At 58.8% G+C, this 23283-nt stretch overlaps 1 protein-coding gene and 1 long non-coding RNA gene across 3 annotated transcripts in view; one reads left to right on the top strand and one right to left on the bottom strand.

The window, feature by feature from the left end:
- The window catches only part of CXXC5 (CXXC finger protein 5), a 35236-nt gene extending 20964 nt beyond the window's left edge, over positions 1-14272 (bottom strand). The window contains exon 1 of one of the 2 annotated variants that reach the window (XM_035014271.1): positions 13746-14272. The gene's annotated coding sequence lies outside the window, so the exon portion shown is untranslated. Of the gene's footprint in view, positions 1-13582; positions 13660-13745 lie in introns of those variants that run through there. The other variant, XM_035014272.1, reaches the window with a different exon arrangement.
- LOC118016705 overlaps positions 13593-23283 on the top strand; it is a 12436-nt gene continuing 2745 nt past the window's right edge. Inside the window, exons 1-2 of the long non-coding RNA XR_004680884.1 lie at positions 13593-13678; positions 17550-17702. This is a non-coding gene — a long non-coding RNA (uncharacterized LOC118016705). The remainder of the gene's footprint in view (positions 13679-17549; positions 17703-23283) is intronic.

Genomic DNA, 23283 nt, shown 5'->3' with positions numbered 1-23283 from the left:
TCAGGAGGAGGTCCGGACTCACCTGGAGATCCAGGTGTGTGACACAGTGAGAACCATACCCCACCACCTACTTCAGGTCCTGCAGCTTTGAGACACAGAGATAAGGCTCATACCCATTTTATAGGTGGCAAAAGTGAGGTCAGAGCAGCCCGTGACTGCAAAGTAGGCAGTGATCAAGCCAAGTTTGGAGCCTAGGCCTGTCCAACTCCAGAGTCCAAGGCTCAGGGGACATCCAGTCCTCCTGACTGACCATTGCTGTTTGTTTACTTCAGCATGCCTGGGCCCCTCTCCCCTCCCTGACCATTGTCTAGGCCTTTATGAGGGAGATATGTGTGGCCAGGAGGGGGGTAGCTGGCCTGGGCCTGAGTCCTTAACAGTCACCCGCCCCTTGAACCTCCCTCCCTGGGCTCTCTCAATCCTGTAGATGCAGAATGATCTGTAGTCTGGGTGTTGGGTGGCTGTGTCTAAAGCCCTTCATGACCATGAGGTCAGACCCATCGGACTCCATTCTCTCACCTGAAAACTGGTGTTTTTTTCAGTGTATGAAAAAGAGGTATGCCCCCAGCTCTGCCCAGTCCAGGGAAGGCAAGCCCCAGACCCACTGCGCAGAAGTCTACAGGCCCCCTGAGGGCATCCTTCCAACCCAGCAGCTCAGCCCCTCCTTGTATTCAGGTCAGCTCTATACCCATTTTGCAGGCCAGTAGACTAAGAACCAGGAAATATGTCTGAATTCTAAGTCTCAGGGTACTGGTTGCAAGGTGGGGGAGATAATGAGAGACGTGGGAGCCAAGGGAACTGAGGAAAGCAGGTGCCAGGGTGAGCAGGCAGGCTCCTGGGGCACAGCCCAGTAGGTCAAGGAGGGCCCTTCCCCAATTTCCAGCACCCCCCAATCTCCCCAGGAACCGGCCCCCTTACTGGGGGCAGCAGCTGGCCACTTGGCACTCCCCAGAAAATGGATTCTCCACGGCTTTTCTTTGCCAGGCCTTTCCTCTCCCTGGCTCCTCTGCACCTCTCCCCCACTTACCCCAACCTGCTCTGCCCAGGTCAGAGTTCCCCATCCTGGAGGGCAGGGTGGGTTTAATCACTTCCAAACCCGAGACTTGGGCCTCGGCCCCAAAGAAGGCCAAGCAGGCCCGGGGAATGGCGGAAAGAACAGCTCCCTTCCCGCACCCGCCCGACAGAACCCAGCTGACTCTACATGGCCAAGGATCAGGCCTCTTGTGTGTGACCCTAAAGGGGGGATGTGGGTAAGTGGAGCCCCCACTGCGTCGTGTGTGCGCGCGTGCACACGTGCGCGCGCACACACCAGGCGCTGTGGCGTCGGGGCTCCCGGCCCAACCCTACGGAGGCGAGCGGCCGCGGCCTGAGGATGCAGCAGCCCTCCCGCTGCTTTGCCGGAGCGGGGTCTGGGGTCCTCCCGGCAGCGCGGCACGCCCACCCCGACTCTGCGGGGCCATTTGCCTCCGTGCGTGCCGGCGTGCGTGCGCGCTCCCGGGGTGTCCACAGCTGATGCGACCGGGCCGCGCCGTGTGGGTGTCAGCTTTGTGTGCCGGGCTGTGGGGGCCTACGTGCGCTGAGTGAACGTGTCTGTCCCAAGCGTGTGCCCCGGGGTGTGCCGTGTGGGGAGTGCGTGAGTGCACTCTGCCTGCCAGGCCGCAGGGCCTCGTGGGGCTGCTAGGGATGGGGTGACTCACGTCTCCTGAGCTCATCCTGCCGCCTGCCCGCCCAGCTCACCCTGCTCTGCTGGGCTCATGGCCGCCAGCGCAAGGGGCGGGGGGGGGGGCGGGGGGGGTAAGGTAGGGGGAGGCGCAGGCAGACACGGCAGGGAGGCTGGCTTGATAAATAACCTGCTGCTTCCCCAGGCCTTGGAGAATGGGAGGCTGCAACACCGGGAGAAGGGGGGGAGCAGGGGGAGGCGGCCCCGGCCCGCACGGCTCCGGCTGCCCTGGCCCCCACAGCCCAGGCTGCGGCTCCGGTTCCTGTTTCATCGAAACCTGAGCTAGGAAAAGCCTATCGGGTCATCTTGCCTGTCCCGCCGGCCGCCAGGCCCAGGCAAGCTGCCCCTCAGGGGACAAGCCCGCAGCCTGGCCGCCCAGCCAGTGGGTGGGTGGGTGGGGGGAGGATATTTCTGTCCAGACTAAATGCAGCTTCAGGCCTCTGTCTGCCCCCCCCACTAACAGCTGCTCCCAGGGGCCCCCTGGCTCTGCAGGGCTGACTAAATATAGTCCCCCCAACTCCAGCAAACCCCCAAAGTTCACCTCTTCCCACTGGTCCCACCCACATGAGGGCAGGGAGAAGGTGTGATCTTAGGCCAGCGTATCCCCCTCTCTGGGCTCTCAGATAGGAAACCTCAAGCGTTCCTCAGCTCTAGGCCCTAACACGCCTAACTGGTCCTGCTGCGGAGAGCAGACCACAGAGGTGACTAAATTGGGGGTCTCTGTCCAGGGAAATAAGGGGCAAGGTCCCCTCCTCCAAGTGACTCCAACCTGCTTCCGCAAAAGAATGGCTCGGGGGACCCCTCCCCAGCACTCCAAGTACCTGTAGGCTTATAAACACAGCCCCCTCCCCCCAGCCTGTTCCTTGCCCAGACTGGGCAATACCAGGCTCCTCCAATCTGCCCCAGCCGGACCCCGGCCAGGAAACAAGTTGTGCCAGGCTTGGGGGGTGGGGTGGGGGGGACACACGGGAGCATGACAGCTGCTATTTCCTGGAGGCCACAGTCGGGCACAACCCGGATTCCTGCCTGGCTCCACACTCCACCAGACAGCCTCTCCCGGGCTCCGGTCCTCAGCATGGCAGCCCCTTCCCCGGCGTCAGCACCCTATCAGACCCCAGCCAGGGGCCCCGTCTCGCTGTACCGATACAGGCAGGAAGACAGTGCCAGATGTACCTTCTGCTTGGGGCTGGGGAGAATGGTGGTCTCCGCAGGGTTCAACAGGCGGGGGAGACGGCCCCACCTTCCCTCCCTCCTGCCTGCCTGCCCACCCGGCTGCTTCCCCCAGCCCCACACGCACCAAATTCCCCACATGCCTGTCTGTCTCTGACAGCTCGCGCAAATACTTGGCTGCACGGGCACCCGCTGTTCTGAGCCCGCTGCGCCTCCTCCCCTGCCTTCCCCGGGGGGCTCTGCAGACGCAGCCAGGGATGGGAGGGGGCCAGAGCCAAGAAGCTTGGTGGGCAGTGGGGGGGGGGGGCGTAGGGGAGGAGGGGAGCAAAGGCAGGGAGGACCAGTCTCAATTCCAAAGCACCACCCCCGGCCCCCAAGCCTGGGGCACTGAGGGACCTGGGAGGCCACTGTGAGCCAGCTCTGGCTGGGCGGCAGCTGCCGACACCCCCACTGCCCCCCGGAACCTCCCAGGAGGACCTTCCGGAGGCCTCCCACTCGCCTCAGCCGATGAAACAGCATCTGCCACCCCCGCGGCGGCAGCTCAGGACAGGGCGGAGGGCACCACGAGGCCCCTGGGGAAGGCTTTGAAATCTGGACTATGGCCCGGCCCCCCTGGCAGTCCTGGCCTCCCACCACAGGCCCAGCCTTAGAGCATGGTGGGGGGTGCGTTCCAGCCCTCCCGCAGTGCGAGGGGCACACCCGCCCAGCTGCCAGGCCTGGGCCATCTCCTGGGCCTTGGACTGGCTGGAGGACTTTGTTTGCCCCCAACTACCCTCCTTCCGGCTTTGCCTCGCCTCCCTCCCAGGAGACCAGTGGAGGAAACACTTCCTGAGAATGGCTGGGATTTTCCGCTGGACACTGCCTCGCTGGCAGGCTCCTTATCTCCCCCCTACCTCATTCCTTCTCCCAGAGCCACCCCTGCAGCCAAATCACACTCCTACCCCGTGTCTGCAGCCAGAGGCCCCCTCCCTGCCCCACGGCTCTGCTACTTGCCTCGGCCTCCCTAGTATCTCCACCACCCGGCACCTACCCAGGCAGAGCTGACACTGAATGGGACCTCATGGAATGTTGCAGATGGGTATACTGAGGTCAAGAGAGAGCCCGGTGACCTAGGCCTCCCATCCAGTGCTCTTCCTTTTACCACCACCACACTTTTCTGCCCCAGGAACCCATTCAGCATCCCCAGACTCCTGGAGGCATTAGGGTAACCCCATGCAGAACTGCTCAGTGCTTTGGGTCCAAATGCCAACATTCCCAAAGCTTCCCAACATTCTCAAAGCTTCATGGTGGTCCTGAAAAGAACCCCCAATATACTGTCTTTGTGACGCTAGACTCTGGGGTAGAGCCTCCTGTCCCCATTGCACAGATGGGGCTGCCGAGGCCCCCAGGGGAGGGGGGAGCTGCAGGCGGCCATGAATCAGAGGGGGAGCTGGGAAGCCGCCCGGCCCTGCCGGCTGTCGCTGGAAGCAACAGCCGGCATTTCCTCCTCACACTGGTGCCTCGGGAAGCGTGGGCAGCAGGCGGTGGGCAGCGGGTGGGTGGGCACCGCCGTGAGGACCCCTCCTGTGCCTACGGGCCAGCCGCATCCCCTTGCTCCCTGACTGGGCCCGCACAGCCCACTCCCCACGCCAGCCAAATCTCCAAAGCAGGGCAGACAGAGGCAGAACTGGGTTTCTGTCTCAGGTATATACACTCATGTCACTTGAGGGCACCACAGGGAAGCCCCTCCTCTCAGATCCTCAATGTCCCCTAGCGTCAAACAAGATTGAAACATGACCATTCACGCTTCCTTTGCAGTAAAACTCATGGTTCTGTGATTCTAGAATCCCAACACAACAAGAATCCTGAAAAGAATCCCTCTGCTCCAAGCATTCTGATTGTAAATTCCTGTGACTAAAAATTCTAGGCCACCCAGATCTTAACACTCCCAGGAAGAAAGGGGGCCAAGCCCACTCTCACCTGGAGCTATGGGCCCAGCTAACCGATTCCCCATCCAGCTCTGGAGAAGGTGGGTCAGGCAGGAGAGGGCCTGGGTCTCTCCCATCAGGGTCAACAGGAACTGGAAATGAGGCTGGGGGGAGCCTCTGGGCCTGGAGACAGAGCTGGTCTAGTCCCGGAGGGCAGGCCACCCCCTCGTGGCACACACACCCACTGACGCTGCAGATGTCAGGAAGCCCAGCCCTTGCCAGAACGAGAGCGGGTAGCTAGGGGTTTGTGAACCTGCACCTCCACCCTGCAGCTCGGAGGGAGGACGGGTGTCAGGTCGGGGCTGGTCTCCCTGCTTCTCAGGTTCCAAGCCAAGCTCCACGCTTCATCTTCCTGTCTTCACCACCCACTGCGCTTCCTCTTTCCCACCACCGGCCCTCACCTCTCAGGCTCCCAGGCCAATCCCGGCCAGGCCAGCTGACAGCCAGCCAGGACAAAGGCTCTCGAGCCCATCTGACAGATGGAAAAACTGAGGTCCTGGGAGATGACATGACGTGCTCAAGGGCTAGGCCCCAGCAGCCTGTTGGTCTCTGGCCGCATCTCTCAGCCCCGCCCCCACCTCACTTATGGGAACCCTCGGCAGGCACAGCGCATCTCCACATACCAGTGGGATCACCAGCACGAGCACATCTCCTACCCCACTGTCTCCTGAGAGCACTCATTCCCAGGCCATTCGTTGGTTCGTTCATTCTTTCATTCATCCAACTGGCCAATCACCCCCCCACCATATGCCAGGCCCCTCCCCAGGGAAATGAGGGGCCTCAAGAAGGAGAGAGCAAGGCTTCTAGTCAGCAAACTCACGGGAGGGCCCGCTGTGTGCCCGGCAGCGTGGAAGGTGCCCTACCCAAGCAGACCAACCGCGGCTGTGCTCACGGTGCTCACAGCCAGTCAAGGGCTCTCCCAGGACCCAATCCCACAGGGCAAGTCCTGGGGCGAGTCACGAACTCTCTGGCCTCAGTTTCCTCATCTGTATATGGGGACGCTAACAGCATCCAGCCACGGGGCTGCTGTGGGGATTTAAAGGAAGCGAAGGCTCGAAAGCCACGAACATAGTGCCTGCCCCAGCCAGGGTTTAGGATGTTAGCCGTGGCCATCACCATTGCGACAACATATTATTATTATTATAGTAATAATTGGAGGACAGCAATTGATGAGCGCAGCAGCTAAAGCTCTTCAAACACTCAGCTGGTGCCAGGCACTGGGGGTACAGGAAGCAGTCACTGCCACGTCCCATCGCAAGCCTGGCAAGGAGCGGGCTCACAAAACCCTCCAAGCATCTGATGGATGAGGGAACCAATGACAGGAGGCATGGCCCTGCTCTAAGGAAGGCGCGCTCCAGCACGTGCTCATGGGTGCTGCACACGTACGTCCAAGCGCTTGGGCGTGCACGCCTACGTCCGTGTGAGGAACCTGGGAGGTCCAGCAGGCGGCAAGTTCCGTGCGGGGAGCACAGCTGCTCAAGGCTGCCCCAGCCCCCCCACCCCTACCCCCGGCCAGCAGAGCTGAGCACAGAGCCGAGGGGACTGCGGCAAGAGCAGGGACCGGGCCTGGCGGGGAGAGCCCCGGAAAGATGCTTTGCATAGTTCTGGCCACCAGACTACAGGCCTGGGCTGGGCCCCTGGGTGGGGGCGTGGGGCTGCCAGGTGCTGCCCCACGGGGATCAGGCCCAAGCGTCCACACTTAGGCCAGCACGGCATGTGGGTGTCCCTGCCGGCAGGCCGGGAGAGGTCACGGCGGGGGGGGGGGGGGGGGGGGGCGGGGCTCCAGGGCTACGTGGGGTCTGCTGGACGGGGGAGGCTGGGTACAGGGCTCCCCCAGGGCCACCGGGCAGGCCTGGCTCTGCCCTGCTGGGGCCGGCAGCTGGAGGGGAGTAAATATAGCGCGGGGCGTCCCGGCCACATTCCTGGGAGGCCAGCACGGCCCGCCTGCCCGCTGCTCTGCCAGGGCCCAGAACTGCCACTGCCCTCTTCCCAAACAAACAGAAAAATAAATAAAACCAGCTCTCACGCCCAGCGCAGCCAGGGGGAGGGGGCAGGAAGGGGTGGACAGGGGAGCAGGCAGACAGACCAGTTGCCACGGTTTCTGTTCCGCTGAGAAGGAGGCGGCCAACAAAAGAGGAAAATGGAGGAAAAGGGCAGAGAGATGGTCAGAGATGTCAGAAAAGGGGAGACGGTGTGTAGGAGAGATGGAAGGTGTGACCAGGAGAGGTGTGGGGGAGGCAGGTCAGGAGGGACAGAGGTGTTAGGGCCTGTTGGGGGAAGGCAGAGGCAGCCTCTTGGGGTCATCAATTCAGCGACAGGGATGCCCCAAGGGGGGGGGCGGCAGACAGACAAAGGGGGCTAGGGCAGGGGGCTGGCTCCATGGGCCATGAAATATTAAAGAGCCTAGGCCAGTGAGGGACAGAGGTCATAGAAATAAGGAGACTAGCCAGGGAGCTACCGGGACCCTGAAGCAGAGGGCGCCTCACTCCCCACCCTCACCCCATCCCTCCCCACCACCTCCAGCAGAGCCAGTCTCCCCAACTCTCCTGCTGGGGCTCCTTTCTGTCTTCCCATCCAAAAGGAACAGGCTGAGGGTGGGAGGGGCCGTGGGGATTAGGGATGGCAGGGGACCTTTGCAGTTCCCTCTTCCCTCTGGCTGGTCTGTGTGCAGTCGGCCTTCCAGAGCTGCCAGCTACCCTAGCAAGAAGGCCAGGAGGCCTGTCAGCACAGCCACTGGCACGGGTGCCTCCTGGGGAAGGAGGGGGTAGACATCTAGCTTCCCCTTTACAGAAAAAAATCAGCCAAGCCACCACTTTCCACAGAGACCAGCGGGGAGGGAAGTCCATGCCTCACAGCTCAGCTGAGCCAGCGAGTAAGCGAGCGAGCAAGCCAGCAGGTCATCCCCTCGCCCTCCCACCCCACCCAGGCCCCATTACCAGCCTCATGACCTTGGCCAGTCCCCTTGTTCCTGAGCCTGTGTCTTTGCCAGCCCCATACCACCGTAGGCTTGGTGTGAGGAAAGGAGAAAGAGGGCAAGCAATATGTTGAAAACCTGCGAGGGCGGGCCCCTGGGGCCAAGCATCTGCACGTGGATAACCCTCCCCTGTGTCCTGTGAGGTCAGGCCTCTTTATCAGTCCCATTCTACAGATGAGGAAGAGAAACCCAGAGACGCAGAGTGATGTGCCCAACATCACACACCTGGTAATGAGCGGAACGGAGACAGAAATGCTAAGGGTGAGGCACATATTATTTTCTTCCTTTTCACTGGGGGATGTGAAGTCCTCGTCACCAAAGAAGCCAACTTTTATTGCATGCTGTGGGTTAGCCGCTGGCGCTGGGCACTAAGCAACCGTCCCTGTGTCCACCTGAAAAGGGCTTTGTGAGGCAGGCACTCTTATTATCCCATTTCAGGGACAAGGAAACTGAGGATCAGTGAGACAACCCACCCAAAGGTCACATATCCAGCTAGACAGTGGCATGGCCAGAACTTGGGAGCCACGTCTGGCTCCAGAGCCAGTGCTCAAACACACTTGTCTGGGTGAGGTCAAGGGAGGGCGTTAAAGAGGACCCAGTAGAGAAGAGCTCAGTGGTCCTACTGACCCCGAGAACACACACCATTAAAAGGTCGAAAACAAGGTTACAACTGCTGTGCTAGGGGGTGACCGGCAACTGCTCTGGAAACAGAACATGAGCGGAGCCCGTGGGAACCCGGGGTGAGGGCACTGCCTAGGGGCCTGGCATAGAGCGATCTGCCTGGTCTACCTAGAGCCCAGGTACCAGATAACGCAAGCCCTTCCCCCAGCATGGGGATACTGAGGCTCATCCAAAGAGGGCCACCGGAAGCCCGTCCTGTTGGTCCCCAGGGTTCCAACCTGCACCCCAGGGCCAGTGTGCCAGCAACTAATCACACCCCTGTAAGAGCCCCCAGTGCTGGCGGAAAGGGGGCAGGATCCCCTCCCTCTCTCCCAGGCCCCGCGAGCCCAGAGGGAGGCCAGCATCAGAGGCAGGAAATGAAGAAGAATTTGCGATCTAATTGAGCTGGCGGGGGATTAGGCAGCAGAATGCAATTACAGGGGCTGGAGCGGGTCCAGGGGCACTGACACCCCAAGATGTGGCCTGGCCCAGGTGACCGGGCCTAGCCAGTCTCTGGCAAAAGACACCCTACTGTGGAGGGAAGGTCGGGTAGGCAAGGACTGGGGCCAGGCGGCTCTTCAGGACATAGAGGACTGTAGGCTTCCAGCTCCATGTCACACCCAGAAGCAAGAAGTTTTCCTGGGAATTCTCCCCCCAGGGGGCAGCCCTGTGGACTCTCACAGGGGGAGGAGGCAGACAGACACACCAAGAACATACACTCTCACAGGGTCTGCTCACGCATGTACACACGTGTTCACGCTCCCAGAAAAGCACCACATATCCACGTTCACTTGTATGGGGACAGACTCCCAACCTGCAGACACACAGCTCTGGCCCTTTGCTGCCACCGGTTCCACCAAAGCGGGCGGGGGGGGAGGGGGTACAAAACAGAACAAAAAAAATACACCCATGACCTTAAAATCCTTTTATTCCCATAATCACAGGCTGCCATCGCCGTGGATACGCGCTGTCACCCCGGCCCCAGCCTGTCTCCCTCCACAGCTTCCAAAACTCCCAGCAGGCAGGCAGACGGGGAGGCTGCCCAGTTACTGCCAGGGAGGGCAGAGGAGGGGAAGGACGGGGTGGGAGAGGTTCAATGCTACACACACACACTCAGGGCCTCAACCAGAGAGGGAGAGACTCAGAAAGACAGCCGGGCAGACAGATAGAGAAAGAGAAAGGAACACAGACACCAGCCACGAAAGAAAGACACAGACCACTCACAGCCCGCACAGCTCAGATATGCCCACTCCCAGATTCACACACCACTTTCCCAATTCAGACACACTACTCAGGGAGTCAGACTCTCCCAGATTTACAAGAATATACAAATCACACAGATATACACAAATCACGAGTACACACTCCAAAATTCTAAGCACATGCAACTCAGAATATGCACATTCCCAGATTCACAAGGGTAAATCCAACTTTCAGACAGATACTCAGATTCACAAACACACAAGTACAGATGCAATGCAGACCCACACAACTCTGAGACCCACGGATACACATGCCCTGATGCACAAATATACATAGGCGGAGACTCCCACCCCGCAAGACAGACACACATTCAACACACAGATTCACAGATAGGACATGCCCTGAGTCATAAGCCCACATACCACCTAGCTTCCCAAATCCCAGACCAACAGACTAGACTCACACAACCTCATCTAGCACTGCCTTGGGTTTTAGGGGGCAGGTGGACTGGTTGGGGGATTCCTGGGTCTTTGAGGGGGCCAGCCCTTTCTCGTTGCCTGTAGCCTGGGAGGTGGGCTCAGAGTTGGGGGGAATGAAGGGGAAAGTAAGAGAAAGAAAAAAAAAAAACTTGAGTGGGATATTCTTGTTGGGCAGTAGCGCGTGAGTAACTGGGGAGGCTTTTTGTGGTCTGGTGAGTTCCAGCTATGAGTGAGAGTTTAACTATTAATACACTTAATCAAGGACACTTCACACACACAGGCACACATACACAGGCTAGGACAGCACCAGGTGGTGGGGATCAGGGAGGGAGAGCACCAGAATAAAGGGGGGGAAGCCCCAATTCAGGCCCCAGGGGGTGGGGAAAGAGGGAGGAGCTTCTACCCTGGGCCGGCCTCCAGAGCAGGGCCCAGTAAGTGATTCATTTCAGCAGCCCCAGAAAGGTGGGGCTTGACACACAGTAGGTGCTCAAAAAATACACACTGGGGCAATGAATAAGTTATTTACATATAAAAAATAGACAGTAATGATAACAGTAACAACAATAAGTGAGCCCTGCCCCATCCTTGGTCAATAAGGCCATGCTCCAGAGCACCATGACTGGGGAGTTAGTTCTGCCTTAATGGTCACCCCACCAGACAGCAGGCCTGGGCCTGGCTCATCGGTACACCCCCTCATTCCTCCACCCTATTCTGCATCCTAGAAGTCAGCTGACCTCAGCCCAGCCCACACCCCTACCCCCCAGAGAGACCCCCCATTCCCTTCCACTCTCCCATAAATAACTAGGTGGGGCTCTAAAGAAGGTGGAGGTATTTAATTCCCAGAGACTTGGTTCTTTATCCAGATACAACCCTGCTTGCCACACTCCTATAAGCCTCAGTTTCATACTTGCCAAATGGGTAGAAGGCAGGCAAGAAGCTGAAGGAGGGATCAAGAGTGGGGGCTCACAGTGGGAGCCCATGGAACAGAGCCCTGGGCTGGCCTGGGCCCTGGATGCAGAATCCTCCCCTCCTTCTCCCTTCCCCCACCCGGCCCAGCCCAGCCGGGTGGACATTCCAGGCCTCACGTGATAAAGACGAGGCCGCTGGCCCACGGGTAAGTCAACAGGCTCTGTCGGGGGAGAGATAGGAGGCCCAGGCCAGGGTCACCTGCTGAGCCGGGAAAACAGCGGGGCCCAAATACACACATAAATAAGGCGCCAACGGACAGCCAGTCAGCCAAGGGTCTGTCTTCTGCAGAGGAACCTCTGCCCCCACCTCGGAAAGGGAGGGGGCTTGGGAAAGGGAGCCACAAGGCTGGCTAGGCGCTTCCCTGGGAGAGCCCCAGCTCATGCCAAGACGAGGTGGGGGTGCTTCTACCAAGCTCCCCAGGGCTGACTGAGAACTCAGAGGCCAACCTTTCCTCAGCTGTTCCCACTCCTTCCCAGGACAAAAATCACCCCCTCTCCCTCCTCCCCAAGGAGAGAACGATTTCCGTTCTGGGAGGGGGGTGACAGCTGCAGAGCGGGCCACTACCCCCCCCCCCCCCCCCCCAGCTCTTGCTTGAGTCTCATCCAGGGAAACTGCTAAATCAACACTACGCAGTAGTAGGTAGCACCGACCTCAGTCTCCCCCTCATCGCTCTCAAAAAGGGGTTTGGGAAAAGATTTGGGGTACCAGTTCCTAGGTTTCCTGCGGCAGTTGGGACCCAGGATACGGGGTCTTTCGGGAGGGGGGCTCACGCCAAGCTTAGGCCAGTACGACCCGTAAAAACCTCTAATTTAAATGCTCTTAGTTGCACGGAAGGACACCCCCGCCCCCGCGGGCCGGGGCAGCTGAGGTGGCGCCGGGCGTTCAAATAGCGCTCCAAACAAGTCCGCAGCGACCGCGCACGCAGCCCCCGCCAGGCGGCCCCAGCGGAAAACTTGAAAGGGACTCTGTTTGCCAGCCGCCCGGGGCGGCTCCGGCGGGGGCGAGGGCCGAACGATCACACAAGCCCCCCTCCCCAGCGCTTCCTGAGCAAGCGCGGGGGGTGGGGGGGGCCCACCACAAAACCGAGGACTCCGAACAGCGCCCGCCGCTCGGGGAAAGGCGGAGGTCAAGAGGCTGGCTCGCCGGATCCCGGTTCAGCTCTCCCCCAACGCGAAGATGCGACTCGAAGACCACCCAGGATCCAGGGGGCAAAGTAGGGCGCGGCTGCCAGCCCTTCAGACCCCCGTCTCAGTTGAAGGAGGAAGGTGTGGGTCTTTCCGGATGAGTCCCTTACAGAACCCCCCAAATCTGCTGCTGCCTCCTTGCAGCCCATGGCACCAGCCCAACTCCGCGCACCCCTTACGAGCTGGGGGGGGGGGGGGAAAGCTATCTTGCTCCCTCACTAGGCGCTTCAGCTTTTCTGACAGATCCCGGAGGCAGCCCCCCATTTATAAACTGGGGTCACTCACTTTCTGTCGATCCTACAAATAAACAAAGCCAGGCGCACCCCGCGCTCCCCGCCGGAAAGCAGCCCATTCCGGGAGAGGACAACTTCCCCCAGCAAGAAAATTAACACATTCTTCTCGCGGCGGTTCAGCCCCTCGCTCTAGGGAAGCAAAGGGGAGGGGGGCTTGGGGCCGAACTTCATGGGTAAATTTGGGGCCAGTGCAGCGAAGCAGGCGCCTGGGACACCCGCCTCCCACACTCCGCAGCTAGAGGAACACCCCCATTCTCCCTCCCTGGCTTTGCACGCTGCTTGGCCACGCGGGGCTCGGGAGACTGAAAGATTCCCCAAGGCTAGTGAGGACGGGAAAGAGAGGCCGCGGGGAGCGGAGGTGGGGGGGGGGTGATAGTTTGACGGAAAAAAAAAAAAAAAGGTCAAACTTGATCAGCCCGCCAGGCACCCCGCGGGCAGCGGGGGCGAGGAACCGGAGGGAAAATGTAGAAGTGGCCGCCGCCCCCTCCAAGTGGGGGGGGGAGAGACTCAGCCACGCGTGGTCCAGGGCAGCAGTTACCGTAGCCCCCAAAACACAGGGCTGCGAGGGGTCCGACGGGGGGAGTGTGCGCCGCAGATCTCCAATCAGCCGCCCCCGCAGGCGGAGCGCCCGCCCAACACCGAGAGGTGAGGACCCGAGCTCCCGCCGCCCCAGAGCCCTCAAGCTCGGGTACTTGGGGAGGGGACAGAACCCCGCAGGGAGAGCCTCGGCCCCAACGCACGGCGCCCAACCCGCAGTCCCCGACCCTAAAACCCCTCTTTTTGTCTGTACTCAGTGATCTGCGACCGAGCCGACTGCGGCTTGGGGAGGCTTGGGTATAGCAGCGGCCACCGAGCGATCACCGGCGCTAGGGCTCCCGGGCTCCAGGGCTCCGTGGCTCAGGCTGCGGGCGCCCCCCGCCCCTCCCAAACACGGACCCCTCCTTCCCCGTCCCTGGCTCTCCGCACCTGAACTTCGGGGGAGCCCGCGCCGCCAAACTTTCCGCCGACTTGCAGCGAACTCCGGCCCCGGCCGCGCACCGGGCCCCGGGGGAGGAGAGGGAGGTAGGCGGGGAAGGGGAGGGGGCCGGCCTCCGGGGGGGTCGGGGGAGGGCCGTGGCCCGACACCTACCGGCTCTCAGAGTCGTCCAAGCCGCCACGGCCGCCGCCGCCGCCGCGAGGCCGAGGGGGAGGGGTGGGGCGGGGAGCTGCGCTCCGCTCTGGGCACCGCCGCCGCGGTGCGCTCCGCTCCAGCCGCGCCGCCCGCCGTGTCCGGGTCCGGGGCCGGAGTCACGCCGCCGCGGCTGGCCCGAGGCGGGGAGGGGGGGGAGCCTGCAGCACCTGCCCCTCCTCCCCCTCCCCGCGGCCCAAATTAAAAAACAACAAAAAGCAACTAATCACCCCCGAGCGAAGCGCGGCGCGGCGGGCGGAGGGCGCAGCGTGAGGCGTCCGGACTCAGCAGGCGGCGCGCATGGCTGGGCGCGGGCTGGGCAGGGCTGGGACGCGGGGCCCGGCTTCGGGGGGCAAGGTTTGGCCGATCTACTCGCTCGGCTCGGGCGCCTGCTCTCGCCGCCGCCGCCGCCGCCGCCTCTGCTGCCGCCAGTGCCGCCGCCTCTACATCCCCGCTCAGGCTCCGCCGCCTCTGCCGCCGCCGCCGCCGCGCGCCCGCCCGGGCAGGAGCTCTGAACGCTGCCCGGGGGCTGCCGGCAAAACCCGGACCGGACTCGACGCTCCCTCCTCCCCCCCCTCCACCTCAGCTCCCCTCCCTCCTCCCTCCGCCTCCCTCCCAGCGCAGCTCTGGCCACTTGGACGCCGCAGGCTCTGAGGCCGGAGCCGCAGCCACTGCGCCTCGAGCTCCCCGCGCTCTGACGAGGTCGGCCCAGGCTCAGCTCCCCCAGCGCGCCCCGTCTTCCTCTCTTTTCTCCGCAACTTTACAAAAAATAAAAGGACCTTCCCTATTTTGTGAGGGATGCACGGCTTGGCAACCTACCTTACGGGGGAACCCGCCGTCCCTCTGGCCCCTCTCTTCGGCGGGCCGGAAGCGACAGGGACCAGTAGGGAGGGTTTGGCCGCGCCCCTCAGCTCAGGTGCGCGATGGGCCTGGAACTCCTAGCCTAGGGCACTTGGAGCGACACTGGGTTCAAAGACCCCACCCTTCCCCTAGCGCTGTCTGGGACTCAGTGGGCTCTAGTTCCCTGGGAGACAAGGGGCGGAGATTCCTGTCCCCATTTTACAGATGAGAAAACCGACCTGAGAAGGACAATTTGTCTCCTACGCTAGCCCCAGCCCCAGCCCTGACTCCTGGGGCTAAGGCAACTACCTTGTGGTTCCCTGAGACCATGGCCTACAAACTCAGAGCCTGAAACAGTGCCTGGCACAAAGCAGCACTCAATAGAAACTGGTTGAAAGAGAACAAAAGCCCAGTGGGTACAGATTTGTGCCCGAATATCCTTGCCCTCACTCAGTGCCCCCTGTATCTGCCCAGCTTGGGCTAATCCTCAAGCTGCAGATGTCTTCTCTTCACCTCAGGGACCCACAGAGCAAGCCCCACCCGGGCTCATATAATCCCAAACTGCAGATAATCCCAAAGTGGGAAGTTTCTCTGAATCTGTGGAATTCCTAGGGTGGGTTTATGTTTCCTCCAGGCAGGAAAAAAAAAAAGACTGGAGACCCTAATGGGGGAGGGGCAGGGCAGTTGGGGAAGTCTGCCTAGGGTTAAATGTACAGCCCCAAATCGATTGCGGCCCAGATAACAGGGAGTTAACTGCCTCTACTGGGTGCCTCCAGCCACAGGCACGGCCTTGGTGGGAGAACCGAAACCAGCTCCTACCTCACTGCTTCCTCTCCTGCTCTATGTGGCCAGCCTGTCCCCAAGGCTGGAGAGGGCCTTGGGGCCTGGGTCTTCCGGGAGCAGCCACTGGTGCCCATTCTCCAAGCATTCCAAATTTGGCCTTGGGACCTTGACCCAGCCAGGCATAGGGGAGTTAGGGAGGTGTCCAAGGGCAGAGTTCATCTGAAATGTGTTACTTCTCTACTCATCCTGGCCTCCCAAGCCACAGGCAGAGACCCCTCTCCACGCATCATGGACACTACCTCCCTTCCACAAATGCTGAGAAGTGTCCTACTACCCTTAACCAAATGCCAAGAATGGCACCAAAGGAAGGTGTTTAACCCCTCCTCTCTTCTCCTCTCCACTCCTCTCCCCTCTTCTCTCCAGCACCCTTCCTCAAAGCCACCCCAAGCAAACATACCATGTGAGTAAAAAGCAAGGTACTTGCTATGGGAACACAGATTTAAGACAACTGAACACCTCCAGATTATCACCCCTAAACTGCTTAAAGAGTTTAAGCACTCTGAATGTCAGGTACTGTATTGGGCAGTGACCATTTAAGGAAAAAGGAGGCAGGGTCCCCTGTCTGGATGCTCCAGGATCTCCGAGTACTTAGCCTACCTCTACCTACCTTTCTGGGGAAGCTGAGCACTGACTGTGAGGGGAGACCTATTCCCCAGGAGTTAGCAGCAGGTCTCAGAGGAGTAGGAGCAAAGAAATGAAACTCAATCCTGCAGGGCTCTTCCAGTCGAGGGTCAGTGCAGAATCAGGTTCTGCACACCCCAAAAAAGCTTCATGCTGGGTTTCATGGGGAAGAGTGGGTAGTAGCCCCAACTAAGGGAATTACTATTAATTATCCCCCCCCTTTTTTTAAAGACCTCTGCAACCCTCTCCCTCCCCCCAACCTCCCAAGTCAGGAGGGCAAAGGCCAAGGGGCTGCAGGCTGCAATGAAGATGAGCCAAATGATCCCGATGGTGACTTTCTCAGGCAAGGGGTATTGGCATATGCCAGGCCCCGTTTAGAAGTTGGATCTTGGAGCCTTCCCCTTCTCCTGGAAATTAAGAACTGCAGGGAGACTTGGTCAGACCCTCACCAGTTCAACCCAGGTAGGACCAGAAAGGAGAGGGGCAGAATCATCCGTATGGAGAATACAACATGAAGAGGAAACATCACAAGCCATCCACATAGAACTCTCCCCATAACAAATGAGACAAGTGGGGGCACCCAGGAAGGACTGCTGGGAGGTCTCTGGCCTTGGGGGATATCATCCCTACCCCAGACCCTTTCCACAAGAACTGAAGCTACCCTGGTTCATTATTCTCTCTCATTGCCTCCAAAGAGGAATCTTTAGGTTTCACAGTGTTACTCAACCAATCAGCTTAGCTTCAGCTATCAAATTTCTTAAGTCTCCAGCACCTTGAGGGGAGAAAGGAGCCCTGTACCCTTCCCTATCAGTCCAGGACCCTGCATACTGCTCCCCTGGATCCTGGTTATAATATCCCTACCTGGTGTTTATGAAGCCCTACCCTGGGCAGGGCATCAGGCTAAACAGCTAAGGTACATTAGCTCATTTAATCCTTGCCTCAGTCTCAGCAGTAGTAGCTGATGAGGAACTGTACATGAGACTGGCCCCAAAGTTGCTCCTAGTGAAGCTTCTTGCATACACATCTGCCCTGGGATTCACCTGCATCGCTTCCTATAGTGAATCCTCAGAACCCATAAGGCTCCGCCCAAGCCCCTACCCCCCACCCCTCAACACCGGCACAGCTTGGCTTCCCTAATCAGCCCCGCTGACCAACACCACCCAACACTGGTGGTGCCCCTCAGCCTCCCCAAAAGTCCCATTCAAGTTTCTGTGGCTGCATGTACTGTTCCCTCCGGCCAGGAGGGTCTTAATCAAGCCTATCTCAGGAACTCCTCACGGAAGACTGAGAGCATGTGTCACCTCCCACTTCTTTGACTTCCATTCCCAGCCTCAGTTTGGCCCCGTATTCACAGGGCTACCTAGCACACACGCAAAGAAGTACCCTCCTTTGGCAGATGTAGGTACACATCTGTTATTTACTTATTTTTTATCTCTGATTTATTTATTTATTTATTTTTAGAATCTCTACACCCAGCATGGGGCTTGAACTCGCAACCCGGCAATCAAGAGTCGCATGCTCTTTCCACTGAGCCAGCCAGCTGCCCCACCTGAGGAACACCCTTTTGAAGGCAGATCATGGACTGTCTTTCAGTGTCGCTACTCTCTTTACCAGGTGCCTTCTTGCGGTGCATGTGCAGAACTGTAGTTTGTGGCCTGGCTTCGGGGCCCCTCATCTGTCCCCTCCTGCGGCCACAGTGACCACATTGCACATAGTTTTTATTTGTTCCTTTGTCTCCTTGTCCCCTCACTACCAGCACCCATGAGAGCTCTGAGTGAAAAGGAGAATCTTCTATCTGCCCTGCACTTAAAGCCTGGCACTAAGTTGGTGACAGTAGTAACAATCGTAGCCCACATCGTTCTGAGCACCTTCTATGTGTGTGGCCCCACACCAATTGCTTTCTGGGCATATGCTTATTTAATCCTCAGGCTCAGACACCTGCTTAAGGTTACAAAGTAGCAAAAGTTGGATTTAAATCCATGCCTTGTCTGAGGGATCTGCCTTTTCCAGGACTGTCATTTATCAACTAATGATGGTCCTTGATTAAACACCCAAAGACTAGGAAGTGGCTGCGCAGGGAGGGGTGTAGGCCTTAGGGTCTCCAATCAAGATGGCCAATCCTAAGCCTGCTCTAATGTCTGTCCCTCTTTGGGCCCTGCTTCCCTCACTTGTATCAAAGAAGATGGAGCAAGGGCATTTGGCGCCCTATCTCAGGGCAGGGTACAGGATAACCTTCAGTGGGGTCACACTGGATTGTGACCTCAACCAAAATCCCAGGGCAGGACTGGGGGGTGCAGACATGGGCAGGGGAAGAAAGAGGCTTAACTGCTGAGACATAGGCTCGGGCCTTTGGGGTCTCAGCCCTCATGTAGTGACTATTGGCCCTTAGGTCCTGCCACCATGACCCTTGAAGGAACAAGAGAGGTGTGAAACTAAAAAGAAATTTCAGAAAAGCCAGGTCTATCTCTTAGGGGGCCAAGGCCCACTCATCCCTGAGAAGTCAGTTTGGTGACCCCAGCTGGGACCTAAGCTGTATAAATGCGAGAAGGGAGGAGGGCACTGTGGGGGGCAGGGGGAACTCCAGTCACAGAACAAAATAACTCTGGGGTGAAGTTGATAGGGAGCAGAGACCAGGCCAACACACACACTCACACTCTGTATTTTCCCTTGCCACAGACTTGCAGACATGCTACGCACATGCCAGACAACCAGACATAGGCCCATTCTCTGCCAGGCACAGGGAACTCCGCCTGTGTATGGAGGGAAGAAAGGGAGTGGAGACAGTTTGGGGAACATCAGGCCTCTGAGAGTCGCCCTTGACTTCTCTAGGCACATTCATGGTTCAACTGTCTCTACTATGGGAGTGTGACTGCGAGGTCCCTGAGGCCAAAGCTATGGCTCCCTGCACCCTCCCCACCCCATCAGGAAGAGGGAGGGGCCAGAAGGTGACTGAATGGGGCCTTGTTGGAGGGGGGAGGGCAGAGAGTCCTAAACCTGGAGGCCCTACACGGAGCCCAAAGGAAGGGGTGCCCTCGGCATCCAGAAGCCAGCCTGGCCTGAAAATGCTTTACCCAAGAGCTGCGGGCTAGGGTGGGGTGGTATGGGGAAGCCCTGCTAGAGGAGGAGGGGTGGGGCTCACAGACCTGGCCCTGAGAGCAAAGCAGGGTCAGAAATGCCCCTTACACTTTTGAGAACAGGACCTAGCCTCAGACCAGAGGACCCCACCCACCAACTTCTACTCTGCCTTCGCCTTCAGACTCCAGAGAATGGGGTGCTCAGGCAAGTGCCTGAGGATGGGCCTGGGACGAACTCCTCTTTGAACTGGCGGGACTGGTTCTGTGTCTAGCCGCCTGGGCAGTCACGGGTTGCCTGCCGGGCCTGGGAGGAGGGAGGCCTCAGGAAGGGGCCCCTTGTAAATCGTTAACTCCCAGAGCCACAGCCACTGCTCTCCGGTCTCCTCAGTCGTGACTCTGGTTCTCAGAGCGCCTACCTGGGGCCAGAAGTCAGAGGTGAGAGGTCAGAGCCAGAGGCCCCAGCACCTGGGGAAGTCCCTCCCCTGACTATCCGGAGGGAGGTGTGGGGGGTGTCAAGGAGGGTGTCTATGGGGAGGCCCTTCTCAAAGTTCAGAGCTGCTCCCCATTGTTTGCCCTCCAGCCTTCCTGCTGCAGCCCTGACCTTTGCCTCTTAGGGAAGAGAGGCAGGAGCTCGGGGTGGGCCTCCTGGGGCAGCCCCTGGGCGAGTCCCAGCCTCGCCAGACCTTATTCTCCCCAGGGAGGTAATTATGCTAGTCCCACCAACTCCACCTCAAGGAGTGTCCCCAGGACTAGATAATGAATGGGCTGAGGAAAAGAGCTAGATACTGTTCAGAACTGGAATAGGACCCTCAGCACTGTTCCCATCCTGCTTCCTGGTGCTGGGGTCCCCCAAGGGAAATAAGAAAGGCTGCCTTTCTGGAGGCGCTGTGCTTGGTTATCCGTTTAGTAATCACATTCCCGTTTTGCAAATAAGGAAACGGAGGCTGTAAGAGAGGACTTACTGAAGCTGAGGCAGCAATACAGGAACAGGGCCAGGATTTGAACCAGCTCTGTGCTCTCAAGCTGAGCCCTTGAAGGGTTCTCTGTCTCCTCAAATTCCTAAGCTACAGGTGAAGAGACAACCTTAAGGCAGAATGGGCTGGACTATCCTCCCCAGTGAAACAATGGGGGGGGGCGTGTATGTGTGTGATTTGGGCAGGAGACCGGCAGTGCCCCCCATCACCTCTGTGAGCCCCTCCTGCAGCTGCCTCTCAGGCCACATACCCCCCAGGTGCTACCACAAGGGAGACTTCGCTGTTTGTTATACACACAACTCCCCCCCCAAGAATTCTCCTGCCTTAGACAGGCTAATGAGGGAGGATTGATGGTGCTACCACCCCTTTCGCTAGGAGATGGAGACCAAAAAAAAAAAAAAAAAGTCAACTTTTAATCGAGATTGCAGATTCAGAAAAGATTCATAAGTGAAATGATTCCCCAAGGAAATATAAAAAGTTACTTACGGCACGGCTAAATTGGGCATGCTTCAATCAGGGGCTGTTGAGAAATCATTAAGATATACAAGACTTTTTTAGACATACGTGAGCTCCATTAGAGGGGACTGGGCCCTGAGCTAACGGCCTCCTGTGTCACTGCCTCCCACTCAAACCCACGGCTGCGGAAGGAAGGGAAAGCTCGGAGAAAGCCTACCTGCCAGGCCCCAGGAGCCACTGCCCAGAGCTTGCCAGTGCCCCCAGGGGCCCAGAAACTCTAGCAAGGGAGAGTGGGGCAGAAAGGATTCTGGTTAGATAGAACTTTTCATTGTTCGAGGTAGCTTTCCCCTTTTCCAATAGCATTATGGGGTGTGGCAGGGCTAGAACTAACTACTTCTTTTGAAAAACTAAAAAGGGGTCTTCCCCCTTCCTATCTCCTGACCCCTTTCCTATTCCCTGGGTCAGCCTGAGGAAGTAGACACCCTATTTGGACCAGAATGCCCTCTCAGACTTGTGTCTGAGGGCTCTCTGCCTTGAGGGAGGGGACAAGTCATTCTCTTTGGTCCCTCTCTCCAGGGAACACTGGGGGAGTAAACTGCCCTGGGAGTTTTCAAGGATAATCATTAGCTTTTGAGAGGACATTTTCCCCTCCCCATCGTATCCGCCTCCATTTCTCCAATGGAAGGCTTATCTGAAGTCTAACCCTCTTCTCTTACAGCCTGTGGGGATCATTGTGCCCCTTGCTTCCCTTGTCCTAGGACTTCCAGGGTGAGGCTAGGACCTCAGTGAAACATGGAGGGTCTCTGCTAAATACTAATCACCCTCCCCCTTCTGTGCATTCCCAGGGGGCCAGGACTCCTGGGGCCTGGGACAGGGTCAGGCTTTACTCATCTCCATGCTCTGTCAAGGGCCTGGGCCCCAACTGGTGATAAATGGTTTTTGAAGAGGAGGGAGGGCATCAGAATTTGGCTGGGACGATGTGTCCCATGGGGTTGGGTGTGGAGAAGAAAGGAGACAGGCCACAGACTGGTCAGGACTGTTGTGGCAGTGCCTGGACCCCTTTTCTTAGGCCCATCTACCTGTGTAGTCCTGTCCTCCACCAAATCAAGAAAGGCAAGAAACCCGAGCTGGATGGTTGTGGCCACGCTGCCTTGTGGGTGACCCGAACCCGATCCCGGCCAGGCCGAGGCGCTATTTTAAACCCCAGCCCCAAGCTGCCACCTCAGCCCGCCTGGGTCATCTCTGGTTACAAAGGCACTGCCCCTCTCCCAGCCACTTCCTCCTCCCCACTCCGGGACCCCCTAGGCTGGGTGTTGGGTTCAGTGTGCCTTGGGGAAACCTTGCTCTCTGTGGGCCTTGGTATGTCAACTGGCACCAATGCCTCTCTCCATCCCCTCTGCCGTGCCCCTTAGGCACCCTCTTCTACCCACACAAGGACCCGCTGACTTGTATTCTGAATGAAATTTTCCCTATAGGTAAGGGTTCTCTTCCCCGGGAATAAGGACACATGCTGGCCAGAGAACCCAAAATGTTGGGCTCTTATTCTGCCGGACCCAGAGCACACAGTCCAGGATAGGGCAGATGCTATAGGAGAAAAGGAAGTAGGTTAGACATAAGTAGGGACTTCCCAGCAGTGAGACTGCGCCAGAGAACTTTCCCTCACCTCAAGGCCTGTCTGCCTGTCTGCCTGCCTGCTTGTGCAGGAAGAAGATGACTCCAGAGGGAGCCCCCTCCCCAGTCGTCTGGCTCTAGGGCCTGTGGGTTGGGAGACTCAGGCACCATTTAGCCAGCCCACAGAGCCTTCCTCCCTCCCTTTCCTGGAGGGGCCTGCTCAGCACTCAGGTGGACCAGCTGTCAGCTGGCTGGGCCCACTGGACTTGTGTCCACAATCCTCCTACTCCAGGCAGTAGCCCCCACGGGCTCTGAGGCCTGCCAGCCCCACCCCCAGCCCAACAGCAGCCTACAAGGAGGCAGCAGAGACATTGCCAGGACACCAAGGGAAGGGAAGGGAGGAGGCTGATCATCTAAACTGGCTCCCCCCATCTCAAACTGGCTGGACAGAAGGCTGCCCAGGCAGCCTGAGTACCCCCCATGACCGCACCCGCTCCCCCGCCCCCATGCTGTGTAGTCTCAGCAGTGAGGTGTTGGCATGAAGCCTGGCGCAGCTGAGCAGTGACGCCAACAGCCCTGCCATCTCAGGCGAGCATGGTTCCCTCCAACCTGGCAGTTAGGGCCATGGGGGGGGGGTGTCTCCCACCCTCCTGGGCCTGAGACAGCTGGGGACAAAGCCGTTTTGGAAACCTCCCCTTCCACTATTGCAGAGGATCTCTGGCATCCCCGTGGGTCTTGGCCACCCCTTCCAACCTAGGGGGCTGGCCCTGAGGTTAGACCAGTGGTTCTCAGCTGGGGCTGATTCTGCTTCCCAGGGGACATTGGACAATGTCTGGAGACATTTTTGGTTGTCACAACCGCTGCTACTAGCATTTAATGGGTAGAGACCAGGGATGCTGCTAAACATCCTACAATGTATGGGACAAATAATTAAATGGCCCAAAATGTCAATAGTGCTGAGGTTGAAAAAACCCTGGAAAGACCTTCCCCAACTAAACTGGGAGCCTGGTAGGAGGCAGGAGTCATTCTACACACACACACACACACACACACACACCCCTCTCTCTCTCTGAGGTCAAG

Source organism: Mirounga leonina, unplaced genomic scaffold, assembly GCF_011800145.1.
Source record: "Mirounga leonina isolate KUSES-001 unplaced genomic scaffold, KU_Mleo_1.0 Mir_168, whole genome shotgun sequence".
NCBI lineage: Eukaryota > Metazoa > Chordata > Mammalia > Carnivora > Phocidae > Mirounga > Mirounga leonina.
The sequence above is the reverse complement of the archived record's forward strand: the minus strand, read 5'-3'. Positions and strand labels throughout refer to the sequence as shown.